Raw genomic sequence first — 12,577 nt, 5'->3', positions numbered from 1 at the left:
CTGTCTCTCTGCCTACTTGTGATCTCTCTCTCTGTCAAATAAATAAATAAAATCTTGAAAAAAATTCATTAATAAGAGAATCAAAAACCCATTTTAAAAATAGGCACAAGGGCAGGAAAATAGAAATCAAAACCGTGATGAGATACTACCTCACAGGGGTCAGAATGGTTAAAATTAACAACTCAGGAAACAACAGATGTTGGTGAGAATGCAGAGAAAGTGGAACTTTCTTACACTGTTGGTGGGAATGAAACCTGGAGCAGCCACTCTGGAAAACAGTATGGAGATTCCTCAAAGAGTTAAAAATAGAACTACCCTGTGACCCATCAATTATACTACTAGGTATTTATCTAGAGGATACAAACATAGTGATTTGAAGGGACACCTGCACCCCAGAGTTTATAGAAACTATATCCACAATAGCCAAACTATAGTAAGAGGCCAAATGTCCATCAACAGATGATAAAGAAGATGAAGTATATATATAATGGATTATTACTCAGTCATCAAAAAGAATGAAGTTTTGCCATTTGCAACAATGTGTATAGAACTAGACTGCATTATGCTAAGCGAAATAAATCAGTTACAGAAAGATAAATACCATATGATTTCACTTATATGTGGAATTTAAGAAACAAAAGAGGTAACCATAGGGGAAGGGAAGGAAAAGATAAATAAGATAAAAATGGAGAGGAAGACAAACCACAAGAAATGCTTAACTATAGGGAACAAACTGAGGGTTGCTGGAGGGGAAGGAGGTGGGGCAATGGGGTAACTGGCTGATGGACATTAAGGAGGGTACTTGATGGAATGAATACCGGCTGTTATATGCAACGGATGAATCACTAAATTCTACCCCTGAAAGTAATAATACACTGCATGTTAACTAAAGTGAATTTAAATAAAAACAATTTTTTTAACAAAATAAAAATGAGCAAAAGACCTGCACAGACACCTCTCACCAAAGAAGACATGTTGTTGCCAAATAATATGAAAATATGCTCAACATGTTATGAGGGAACTGCAAATTCAAACAAGATACCTCTACACACCTATTAGAGTGGCCTAAATAAAAAAAACTGACATCAAATGCTGTCAAGATGTGGAACAACAGGAACTCCTCAGAATGATCATGCACCTGGACCCTGACAGCATGGCTCTACCACTTAAGAAATATGTAACCTTGTTCAGGTCATCAGCTGCTCAAAACCACAGACTCCTCACCTGCAAATGGAAATAGTAATAACTATATTCTCATAGAGCTGTTGCAATTTTTAAGCTATACTGAGTTTTCACAAACTCAACACACCCGTGTAACCAGCACCTTGATTGTAAAATAGAACATTTCTCTGACTTCAGACATCTTTCATTATGTCCCCAGGTTCTCACCATCCTCATATCAAATGGCATAGATTAGCTTTATCTGCTTTGTACTTCTTGTCAACAAATCATACAAAATGTAGTATTTTGTATCTGGCATCTCTTCCAACTATAACTTTTTGAGATTCAGCCATCATGTGTAATTGTAAATTGCTTGCTCACATTAATGCATTGTATTCCATTGTGTGACTGTTCCATCATGTATTTACCATTTGGCTCTTGTTGGACATTTAGGTTTGTAGAGTTGCTTTAGGGATTGAGTGATACATGACGAACTTTCACAAACTGAACACAGCTATGTAACCAAAACTTAGGTCCAGAAACAAAAGACTTCTTTCATTCCCTTCCTGTCACTATGTTCCAAGAATAACTGCTATTTTGATTTCAAAATAAAGAATTTAAATTTAAAGAATTATATAATTCTTTAAAGTAATATCTATGAATTTAAAATATTTTATTTATTTGACAGAGAGAGAAAGCACAAGCAGGGGGAGCAGCAGGCAGAGGGAGAGGGGAGAAGCAGGCCCCCTACAGAGCAAGGAACCCAATGTGGGGCTCAATCCCAGAACTCTGGGATCATGACCTGAGCCAAAGGCAGACACTTAACTGATTGAGTCACCCAGATCTCCCAGGCATCTGACTCTTGATCTAAGCTTGGTCTTGATCTCAGATCAAGTCATGAGTTCAAGTGTCACTTTGGGTTCCACAATGGGCATCGAACCTACTTTAAAAAGAAATGTCGGGGGAGAAAAAAAGGATTTAACTTTATTTCTATCATCCAGGGAAATGAGGGCACAATCAGACCCTCTGTGATTTTGAGGTTTAAGTAGAAAGGCTGACCAAAGTTTAGAGCAGTGTTTTTCAAACAGTGGGTCTTGAATCATTAATGATTCCCAACCAGTGTTTTTAATTTATTTATTTTTAAAGATTTTATTTATTTATTTTACCAACAGAGTTCACAAGTAGGTGGGGCCGGGAAGCAGGCTCCCCGCTGTGCAGAGAGCCAGATGCAGGGCTCAATCCCAGGACCCTGGGACCAGGACCTGAGCCAAAGGCAGAGGCTTTAACCCACTGAGCTGAGCCACCCAGGCACCCTGCCAACCTGTATTTTTTTAAATAGAATAACAGGATAGAGAGATTATAGCCATATGAATCACGCATAATACGGGCAAGTTCTGTAAAGCTTTTGTTTCAGATTCATCTATAAGCATGTGTGGGTGTGCATGTGTGTGCACCCATTGGGTTGAGTGAATGTATTTCTTACTATGTGCTGAGACAGTCACTTAGGCGGGCCAAGAGGAAGGTCAGGGGTTCAGGGCTCAGTCTAATGCCATTCCTCTAGGGCTGGCTGATGCCACAGGCTATCTAAGCTGAAAATGTTGTGCTGTACATTCTACAACGCTTGGAGTGCAGGAGACAGTAACATGGACTATCCTTGGCTCTGAGGGTCGTTTCATACTTCCTAAGGGAACTGAGCAAATGGTGTATCATGACCTGGGTCACTGAGGCATGAGGTCAGCTGCAGATAAGCATTGACTGGGGAGATCATGAAGACCTCACTTCTGTGTTGGAGGGTAGTGTGAGATGACTGTCTGGAGTCTTAGCTGGAAATCATACAGACCCTCCCTTTAAGATCTTGGAAACACCTGGCTAGTTGGGCTGCTCAGAAAAAGAGAGAATCCTCCAGGGGAAGCTCCTAGACTTCTGGCTTATTCAGTGGTTAAGGAATTACTTGGAAAAAATAATACTAATATGAGTGTATTTTCATTTTGAGTTTATGGCACAATTTATATTAACTCAGCAATGCACTCATTCAGGAAGTGTTTAATATGACATTCTATATCTAAGTATGTATGTATGTATGTATCTATTATCTTCCCACCTTTTGTCTGACTACTTATCAAAGTGTAAGAGCAAAGTATAAATACCACTATAACAGGCAATTTTCACTTGGCTATGAAAAGAAAGACTCGATAAATATTTTTCTGAAAGAATAAATAAATGCCTTTTCTTCTGTGCACTTTCCATTCAGTTCTGAAGTCCAAAAGAGCAGAGATGAAGTCCATTTTTGTTTGGTATTGCATTCCTAGTATACACATATAGTAGGATCTCAAAAATATTTATGTTTGAATGTACTAGGACAAGTGTCTTTTTATTCTTTACATGAAACATATGTTGCTTTTAAAATCAGAAAAAAATATTGTATCATATTATGTATACCATACTAAAAATAATATTATTAAAAGAATACTTAAATAAGTGCTTGTTATCTAAAATAAGGATTAGTATATTCCAAAGACAAAACACATCATCCTGACCATCTCCTGGGTAGTGAATTATTCTTTTAAGAAACCAGGCAGCCTCCCAGATAGCAAAGCATTCTAATAGAATCCAGAGTCTTTCATTGCTGTTACCCTCCACCTTTTTTCTTGATACCTATTATCATATCTCTCTCTGTCTCTCTCTCTCTCCAGTCTAGAGAAAAGAATACTTGGATTTCTTAAAAATTTCTTTTAAAGATTTTATTTATTTATTTGAGAGACAGAGCACATGCATGCATGTATGAGCGGGGGATGGGCAGAGGGAGAGAGGATCTCCCGCAAACTCCCCGCTGAGCGTGGAGGTCCATGCAGGGCTCGTTCCCCGCACCCAGAGATTGTGACCCAGAGATCACGACCTGAGTGGAAATCAAGAGGCAGATGCCTAACTTGCTAAGCCACCCCAAGAATATTTGAATTTCTTAAGTGTGAAATAAATAATTTCTTCCATGGTGCACACAAAGAAAAATCCCAACCCTCTCTGAGCATTCTTCTCTTTAACTATCCATGTGAACAGGGGACTTCTCTGACCTTTATCTTCAAAGCCCAGTGTGAGTTAGAAAAGAGACGTTCTAGTTTTTTGAGCTCTAAACTCAGATCAGTTTGAACCATCTGCTTCATTTAAGATCTTTTTTTAAAGGAGGCTTCAGATGTTTATAATACAAAAACTTTTAGGAGAAAAAAACCAAGTCTTCCAAGTATAGATCTAAGGAGATTCTATAATATTTTATGACCCCTCAAATGTGGCGTCTTCATATGTCCATTTTATTCAAGTTTACACACCTTGTGATTGAGAAAAACTTGAAAGTGAGTTACTTGATATTTCTACTACAAAAATGTTAAGCAATAGTGCCCTCCTGACTAAACCAAACAGAACCATGCCCCAGACTTAGAATGTTTTTTACCTCTGCCCTAGTTTCTTTGATGATTTTAAAAAATAAATCTGGTAATTTTTCTGATAGGTTATCAATAGTATTGGTGGAAAGAGGTGGGGTTGGCAAGGGCAATGGGCTGCAGAACTATCCAGTACAATCCATATTTCCCCTTGATCACAGCCAAGAACTGTCAGTGGGGAGAGGGGAAGGAACTTCCCAGGACAAAGAGCTGACGAAAAGGGGTAATTGTTGTCTGGTAATTATATCCCCACCTGCCCCATGTCATATATGGGGAGTAACTGTGGTGTGTGTGTGTGTGTGTGTACCCCTGAGACAGGTTTGAGGAGCTGCTTATCTATTTCCTCAATGGGGACAGGGCAAAGATAAGATCTCCCAGTTATTGCCAGCCAGATCATAAGCGCAAAGGGTCTCTCCTAAAAGGCATTATTTGGTCCATACAGTAGATGGCCTTTGAACCAGTTGTTCACATCAAGGTGCTTAAAATAAACAGAATGTTAAACCAGAGCTCACATGTTAACTTTTGGCTGCCTTCCTAGGTGGCCAAATAGGAAATGAAGTTAGATGTTAATGTTCAATCTCCTCTTCGGGGCAAGCAGTGGGCCCTGCAGGTGGACATGGGAAGGTGAAGCTAGCTTGCTGCTGTGGGCTTGGAAGCCGAAGGGCTTGGAGGTCCAAAGCCCAAGAGTCAGCTGAGTCTTAAAAATGAAGGTGTAGTTAGTATTGGTTGTCTTAACAAGCAAGGTATCTTAAAAGTCTTTAAAAAATAAGGTGTAGTCAGTATCAGCAGTCTTAAAAGCAAGGTATAGTTAGTATTGGTTGAAAGGCTTTAGGTTATGAGTAACGAAATAGTGAGAGGTGATAGAGTAGTGGTTGTCTGTAGATTCTGAGCCTGATCTGGTTTCCAATCCTAGCTGTGTCACTTAAGTAGCTGTGTCACCTCCGCAGGGCAGTTAAGCTCTCTGTATCTTAGTTTCCTTATCTTCCAAAGGTAGGAGATAATAAACCCATAGATTTGTTACAAGCCTTAATTACATGAATTCATTTAAGGTACTTAGAAGAATTCATGTAGTTACTTAACTCAGTGTATGGTAACAAGTAACAGAATCAAATACTCAAGCAGACTTATATATTTAGGAAATACATTATCTCCCAAAGGGAGGGTGGGCTTCACAGTTGGCTACGCACTATAACATTATTATCCTCTCTCTGTTCTACCATCTTGAATGGTGGCTTCATTTTCAGGCTGGGATCAAATCGCTACAGAAACTCCAAACATCACAACTAGAAATAGGATGTGTTTCTTTCTGTGGCCTTCTTTTATGAGAGAAAGCTAACTTTTCTGAGAAGCTCCTCCTCACATTTCCTCTAGCATCTCATTGGCTGGAATTGATCTATTGGCAAAAAGAAAGAATGGGCTGCTCGTAGACCAATCAGTGCCACCTCTGAAGATGGGGATGGGGTTAGCATCCCCTGACTGCTTTGAAATAAGTGAATGTCTGAATGGTGTTGGTTTCCCACATGAGTCCCCAACAGGGACTCATACTGGAGGTAGGAGAAATGGATAAGAATGGATACCAGATACCAACCAACAATGGCCACTACAACTAAGGTGGACAAAGAGAAAAAACAGACTGAGGTGTAAGATAGGATGTCACAAGAGAGAGCAGGAAGCAGAGTCTGGAGGAATCCATTGAGGTCATTTGACCCCTGGGGGAGGGCTGTTTAAAGAGCATGGGCAAGCTTGCAGGTGGGGAGGAAGCTGTGAAGGACACCAAACATTACCTTAGTTCTTCATTAGTTCTTATTTTACGGGTAGAGTGGAATAGGATTATCCTAAGTTTACTTGATGGAACGCTTTAACCCATTTGTAAATAAGATGGATTGATGTCAAATACCTAAAAATTGCCTAAAAATCACAATATCCACTTTCAGTGTTGATAACTTCAACTTTTCTTCAATATCCCCTAATCACACCCAGACCTTTTATTAAAAAAAAAAAAAGTGCAAGAGTGGGGCATCTGGGTAGCTCAGTCAGTTGTCAGATTCTTGATCTGATCTCAGGGTGGTGAGTTCAAGCCCTATGTTGGGCTCCACACCGGGCCTGGAGCCTTTCTTTAAAAAAAGATTCAAGGATAATTTGGACATTTTAATAAAAGTTATACAGACCCATAATAGCTCCCACTTTGGCCTGTGTAGGCAACATGGGGGAATTTGGTGATGATTACTCAACCAAGTGACAACTATCTTTATGATCTGGGACCATACTGATCCAACCAGAGAATCAGGTGACTGAACCAGAATTAAGTCTGAATCTCCCCAGCCCCATTTTGATTGAGCTGCCATCTAGAGGGTGTGCTAACCATGTTTGTCCTGGGGTTGCTGTTAGGGAAAAGAAAGACATACCATGCCCAAGAATGGTCAGGGAGAAATCTCAGATATTCAAAATAAGCCCGTATCACCTCCCATCCCTTGTGGCCTCATCATTACCTAGAAAGCAGCTATGAAGAAGTGATCCCTTTCTAAGGACAGCTGCATTCAGTGGCCAAACTGCCTTCCTCATGTGTGTGGACTAGCAGAAGGTGAAGGAGGCAGAGTCAGAATTTTTTTGAGTCAGTGCTAGATATCTGTGGATCTGTGGATTTTGAGTCAATGCTAGTTATCTAAGGAGCATGGAAGGTCCATACAGTATCTGTACTATCAGCAGCTGAAGCAAGAAGAGAGGGTGGAGGAAGGGCTCAAGGAGGCAAAGAAGGAATGAGCCTCTCCAGGCCAATAAGGATTTACAGTTATTTTTACTTTCAAACAGTGTGGTGTCTGCTCATGGCTCAACCAAATGAGCTTGGAATGTTTTCTTGGCCAGTTCAACAATTTACCTGGAGTGAAGATCCTCATGGTTGATACCATCTATTTCAGCCTTGGGAACCCCTTGACTCAGTAGCTACACCACATTATTTTCTGGCTGGTTTTACTGGGTTTTCACCCTTTGGCTGACTTGGGCTTGGTTCACACAGCAAGAACTCTTTTTTTTTTAAAGAGTCTACTTCAATCTGGGGCATTTGCTAGTCCATATCAAAATAATATCTCTTAGAACTTCATCTAGTTCCAGTGTAAGTTTTCCAGGGCTGACAACTGACCATAAGAATTTAAGTAGAATTCTTTAGGTCAGTTCCTCATTCTCCAATGGATCACTTGCATCAGCACTGTCAATCCAATCCCAGGCAGTAAGTGTTCAAATATTGGTTAAGCTTCATCTATGGTTTCCCATGGACATTCATCTCAGGGAAATCTCCCAAAAAGCCATGATAGTTATGACTGCAAAAATTCCTGAGATATTTTGTTCTTGTCTGAATAGACCCAAGGGTGGGATGATGGACCAGAGGGTGACTAAGTCATAAAATGATCCAGCTGTTATCCTTTCTGATGGCTGAGTAATATTCTGTTGTATATATGGACCACAACTTCTTTATCCATTCTTCTGTTGAACGGTATCTCAGCTCCTTCCACAGTTTGGCTATTGTGGGCCTTGCTGCTATGAACATTAGGGCATATATTGCCCTTCTTTTCACTATATCTGCGTCTTTGGGTAAATACTCATTAGTGAAATTGCCAGGTCATAAGGTAGCTCTATTTTAAATTTTTTGAGCAATCTCCACACTGTTTTCCAAAGTAGCTGCACCAACAGTAATAAGAGGGTTCCCCATTCTCCCCATCCTCTCCAGCCTTTGTTTTTTCCTGCCTTGTAATTCTTTGCCATTCTAACTGGTGTAAGGGTATCTCAATGTGGTTTTGATTTGAATGTCCGTGATGGCCAATGATGATGAACATTTTTCATGTGTTTGCTAGCCATTTGTATGTCTTCATTGGAGAAGTGTCTGTTCATGTCTTCTGCCCATCTTTTGACATGATTATCTACTTTTTGGGTGTTGAGTTTGAGAAGTTCTTTACAGATCTTGGATATCAGCCCTTTGTCTTTAATATCATTTGTGAATATCTTCTCCCATTCCGTGCGTTGCCTCTTTGCTTTGTTGACTATTTCCTTTGCTGTGCAGAAGTTTTTTTTATCTTGCTGAAGTCCCAAAAGTTCATTTTAGCTTTTGTTTCCTTTGCTTTTGGAGAGATGTCTTGAAAGAAGTTGGTGTGGCCAATGTCATTAACGTGAATGGGACTGGAGAAGATTATGCTGAGTGAAAAGTCAAGCAGGGAAAGTCAATTAGCATATGGTTTCACTTACTTGTGGAACAAAAGGAATAACATAGAGGACATTAAGAGAAGGAAAGGGAATTGGGGCAAATTGGAGGGGGAAATGAACCGTGAAAAATTGTAGACTCTGAGAAACAAACTGAGGGTTTAGAGGGGAGAGGGTGGGGAGATGGGTGAGTCTGGTGGTGGGTATTAAGGAGGGCATGGATTGCATGGAGCACTGGGTGTTATACATAATGAATCTTGGAACACTGCATCAAAAACTAATGATGTGGGGTGCCTGGCTCAGTGGGTTAAAGCCTCTGCCTTCTGCTCAGGTTATGATCCCAGGGTCCTGGGATCGAGCCCGGCATCGGGCTCTCTGCTCAGCGGGGAGCCTGCTTCCTCCTCTCTCTCTCTCTGCCTGCCTCTCTGCCTACTTGTGATCTCTGTCGGTCAAATAAATAAAAAAAATCCTTAAAACAAAACAAAGCAAAAAACTAATGATGTATTGTATGGTGACTAAAATAATACAATGAAAAAAAAGATCCAGCTGTTGCTATTCTTCCAAAAAAAGAAAAAAAATAAAAAATTCCCACCCATCCAGGATTAATATTTAGTACTAGTTGTTATAGTGGGGAAGACCTGAAGCTGCCTGCCAGACTGGTGAGGGTCTCCCTGTACAGATATGAGTTAGCAACTCTCCAAGCACTGTTTTGCACAGCTGACTTTGAACCTACTTCCTGGTACTTAACCTGTACTTCAATTTCTTCTGATAAATGGCAAAAGCATGGAGAACCACTTAATACCTCATTGGTCATAAAATTTGGTCAACATGCTTACTAGCAATTCCCAGGGACTTCCCTCAATAGCCTATGAGATGCTCATTATCTTTCCTCTTTAACTAATTAATTAATTAATTTCTGAGCAAGGAGTGGGTGGTGGGAGAAGGAGAGGGAGAGAGAGAATCTTTTTTTAAAAAATGTTCTTTATTTATTTGACAGACAGAGATCACAAATAGGCAGAGAGGCAGGCAGAGAGAGGGGGGAAACAGGCTCCCCAATGAGCAGGGAGCCTGATACAGGGCTCGACCCCAGGACCCCGAGATCATGACCTGAGCCAAAGGTAGAGTCTTAACCCACTGAACCACCCAGGCACCCCAAGATAGAGAATCTTAAGCAGGCTTCAGACCCAGTGCGGGGTCTTACACTGGCTCCTCCTCATAGCCCTGAGATCATAACCAGGGCCAATATCAAGAGGTGGATGCTTAACCAACTGAGTCACCCAGGTGTCCCAACACAAAATAGACCTTAAAACAAAGACTATAATAAGTAACAAAGATAGGCAGTATATAATGATAAAGGGGTCAATCCAACCAGAGGATATAGCATTTATAAATCTATATTCCTAAAAAATAAAGGGAGTGTCTAATAAACAAAGTGTGGCCTGTCCACACTCACTCCTCCACTGGTGTAGATGGAAGAGCACTTCTGATGGGGTCCATGCCAAGGAATTCCAGGCAGGGAGCAGCCATGAGCAGAGTAAGAAGCGTGAGACACTGAAGAACAGCTCCTGGTAGATAACTCAGGTGGTATACAGACAAAACCTTTCCAAAAACCTTTCCAAACCTTCCAAAGAAGATGACATTTGGGGCACAAATGGATTAGGATATAGACATTTCATTCCCAAAGTGGAGAAGTGAGTTGCAATGGATTTGTCAAGGTCAAGACCACATTTTCTAGGGTATAAAAACCTTCTATATATAATGTGTTTTTATATGTAAAAACACAGAAATCATCTTTAAAAAAACTAATGAAACTGAATAAAGGAAACTTAAACAGACCAAAGGCCACAAGGAGTTCTCATGCCCCATCACTCATCGTCAACTGCAGACCCCAAGAAGAAGAGATTCACTTACATTCCCAACAAGAAAAAAGCCTACTTTATTCCTCCAACAGGAGGAAGGAAGAGTTTCTTCTTGGCTGGCAACAAGCTCAGCCCATAAGAAAATGCCACAACTTGGCCAATGAGAGACCATCACCGCCAGAGCTCTTGCTTTCCTTCCATGGACTATCGACGAAACTGGCATCTACTGTGTAGAGATCTGGGATGCTGCAAAATATCCTATATTGCACAGGAGAGCCCTCAACAACAAAGAATTATCAGGCCCCAAATGCCCACAGTGCCAAGGCTGGGGAACCCCAAGAAGTCTCTCCTATATCGACAGCACAGACGTTACGGCACTTAACTGGCTGGCCAGCTTTAAAATATTGTGGCTCCTAACAAATGTGGGAAGTATAGAGGGAGTTCCTTTATTTCCATTTTTGAGGTTAAAATGAGACTTTATTTTTTTAAAATGAGACTTTATTGATATCGTACATTGTGCTTTAACTTTTAGCACATTGTAAGTCCACATCAATGGAGGATTTTCAGACACTTGTCTCAGGACTAACATTATCACCACCATTTAAGAAGCACTCAGATGACATTGCTCAAGGGCTATCTTAACAGGGAAGGCTAACACAGAACAACAAAAGTCATTGGCATCATGCCCAGAGTCACTAACATCAAGCTAGAGACAGCATGAGGTAGGGGTGAGTGAGGTAGGGGTGAGGGACGTGGATTCTGAGGGAATGGTCTGACGGTGTCCCAGCTCTGGCACTCACCAGTCATTGGCCTCCGAGTTAGTTGCCTTTCTGTACTTCAGTTTTCTCAGTGGGAGATGAGCTTAGAGCTCTTAGAGCTGTTGTGAGAATTAACTACTAGCACACATAAAGAGATTAGAAAGTACAATACGCTTACCAAGATGGTGGGCATTTCCATTTATGTGGTGTTGCATTACTATGGCATGAGGACAGTTTATATTTTTTTTGATCAGCTTTTATTTTTAAGATTTTGTTTATTTATTTGAGAGAGGGAGAGCAAGAACGGTGGGAAGAGGGAGAAGGAGAAGAAAACTCTCTGCTGAGCACGGAGCCCCTACGTGGGACTCAATCCCAGAACCCCAGGCAGCCACTTAACCCACTAAGCCACCTAGGCACCCCTGACTGACCAGCTTTAAAATTTGGGGGTTCTTAACAAATGTTAAAATGTTGGAGAGATTCCCCTTTTTTTCCATCTTTGAGATTAAAATGAGACTTTATTGTTATTTCTTGTATGTGTTTGAAATTTACACAAAGAGATTAATGAGTGTGACTGCACTGATTCTTCAGCAAATCACTAAGTTATAACAGCAGAAGGAGCCAAAGTCTTCACAATATCTGGGAGGAGAAGCATTATTCATTACCTGTTCTTTTTCTCAGTTCCATGATTCGCCACTAGAGAGTTCCAGAAGTACGCTTTTAAAAACTTCAGAGAGCTGCTTTTGGTTTTATTGTACCATAAATAGTCACAAGATGGTGCCCAAAGATTCCTTTTGAAAACCTGAGCGGTCAGTTCCTCCTTTGGTTGTTTAAATTAAACCAAAAATAGTACACAATTGCATTTAATTGGAACAAAAATACAACACATGGGGTCAAGTACAACATCTCAATTCAACATACACCAAATCTTTTCCTTCTTAGTTCTAAATCCTAGCCATAGAAGAACTCCTGGAGAAAAAATTGTGTTTCTGTTAATCTATTAAAGATTTAAAGACAGTTTTGTTTTGTTTTGTTTTGTTTTAAGTTACGCTTCACTGGTGGGGATTTAGCAGCCTCATTGCATAGGGCAAAATATAGGGTTCCTGGGATCTGCTGTAAAGAGTCCCAGTTCCCTACTTTGACAGATTATGGTGAAGGCGGAGCTGCCTTGGTAACTTCTCTT

Source organism: Mustela putorius, unplaced genomic scaffold (genome assembly GCF_011764305.1).
Source record: "Mustela putorius furo isolate JIRA1106 unplaced genomic scaffold, ASM1176430v1.1 tig00003853_pilon_pilon_pilon, whole genome shotgun sequence".
Lineage (NCBI taxonomy): Eukaryota > Metazoa > Chordata > Mammalia > Carnivora > Mustelidae > Mustela > Mustela putorius.
Note: the sequence above shows the minus strand (reverse complement) of the source record.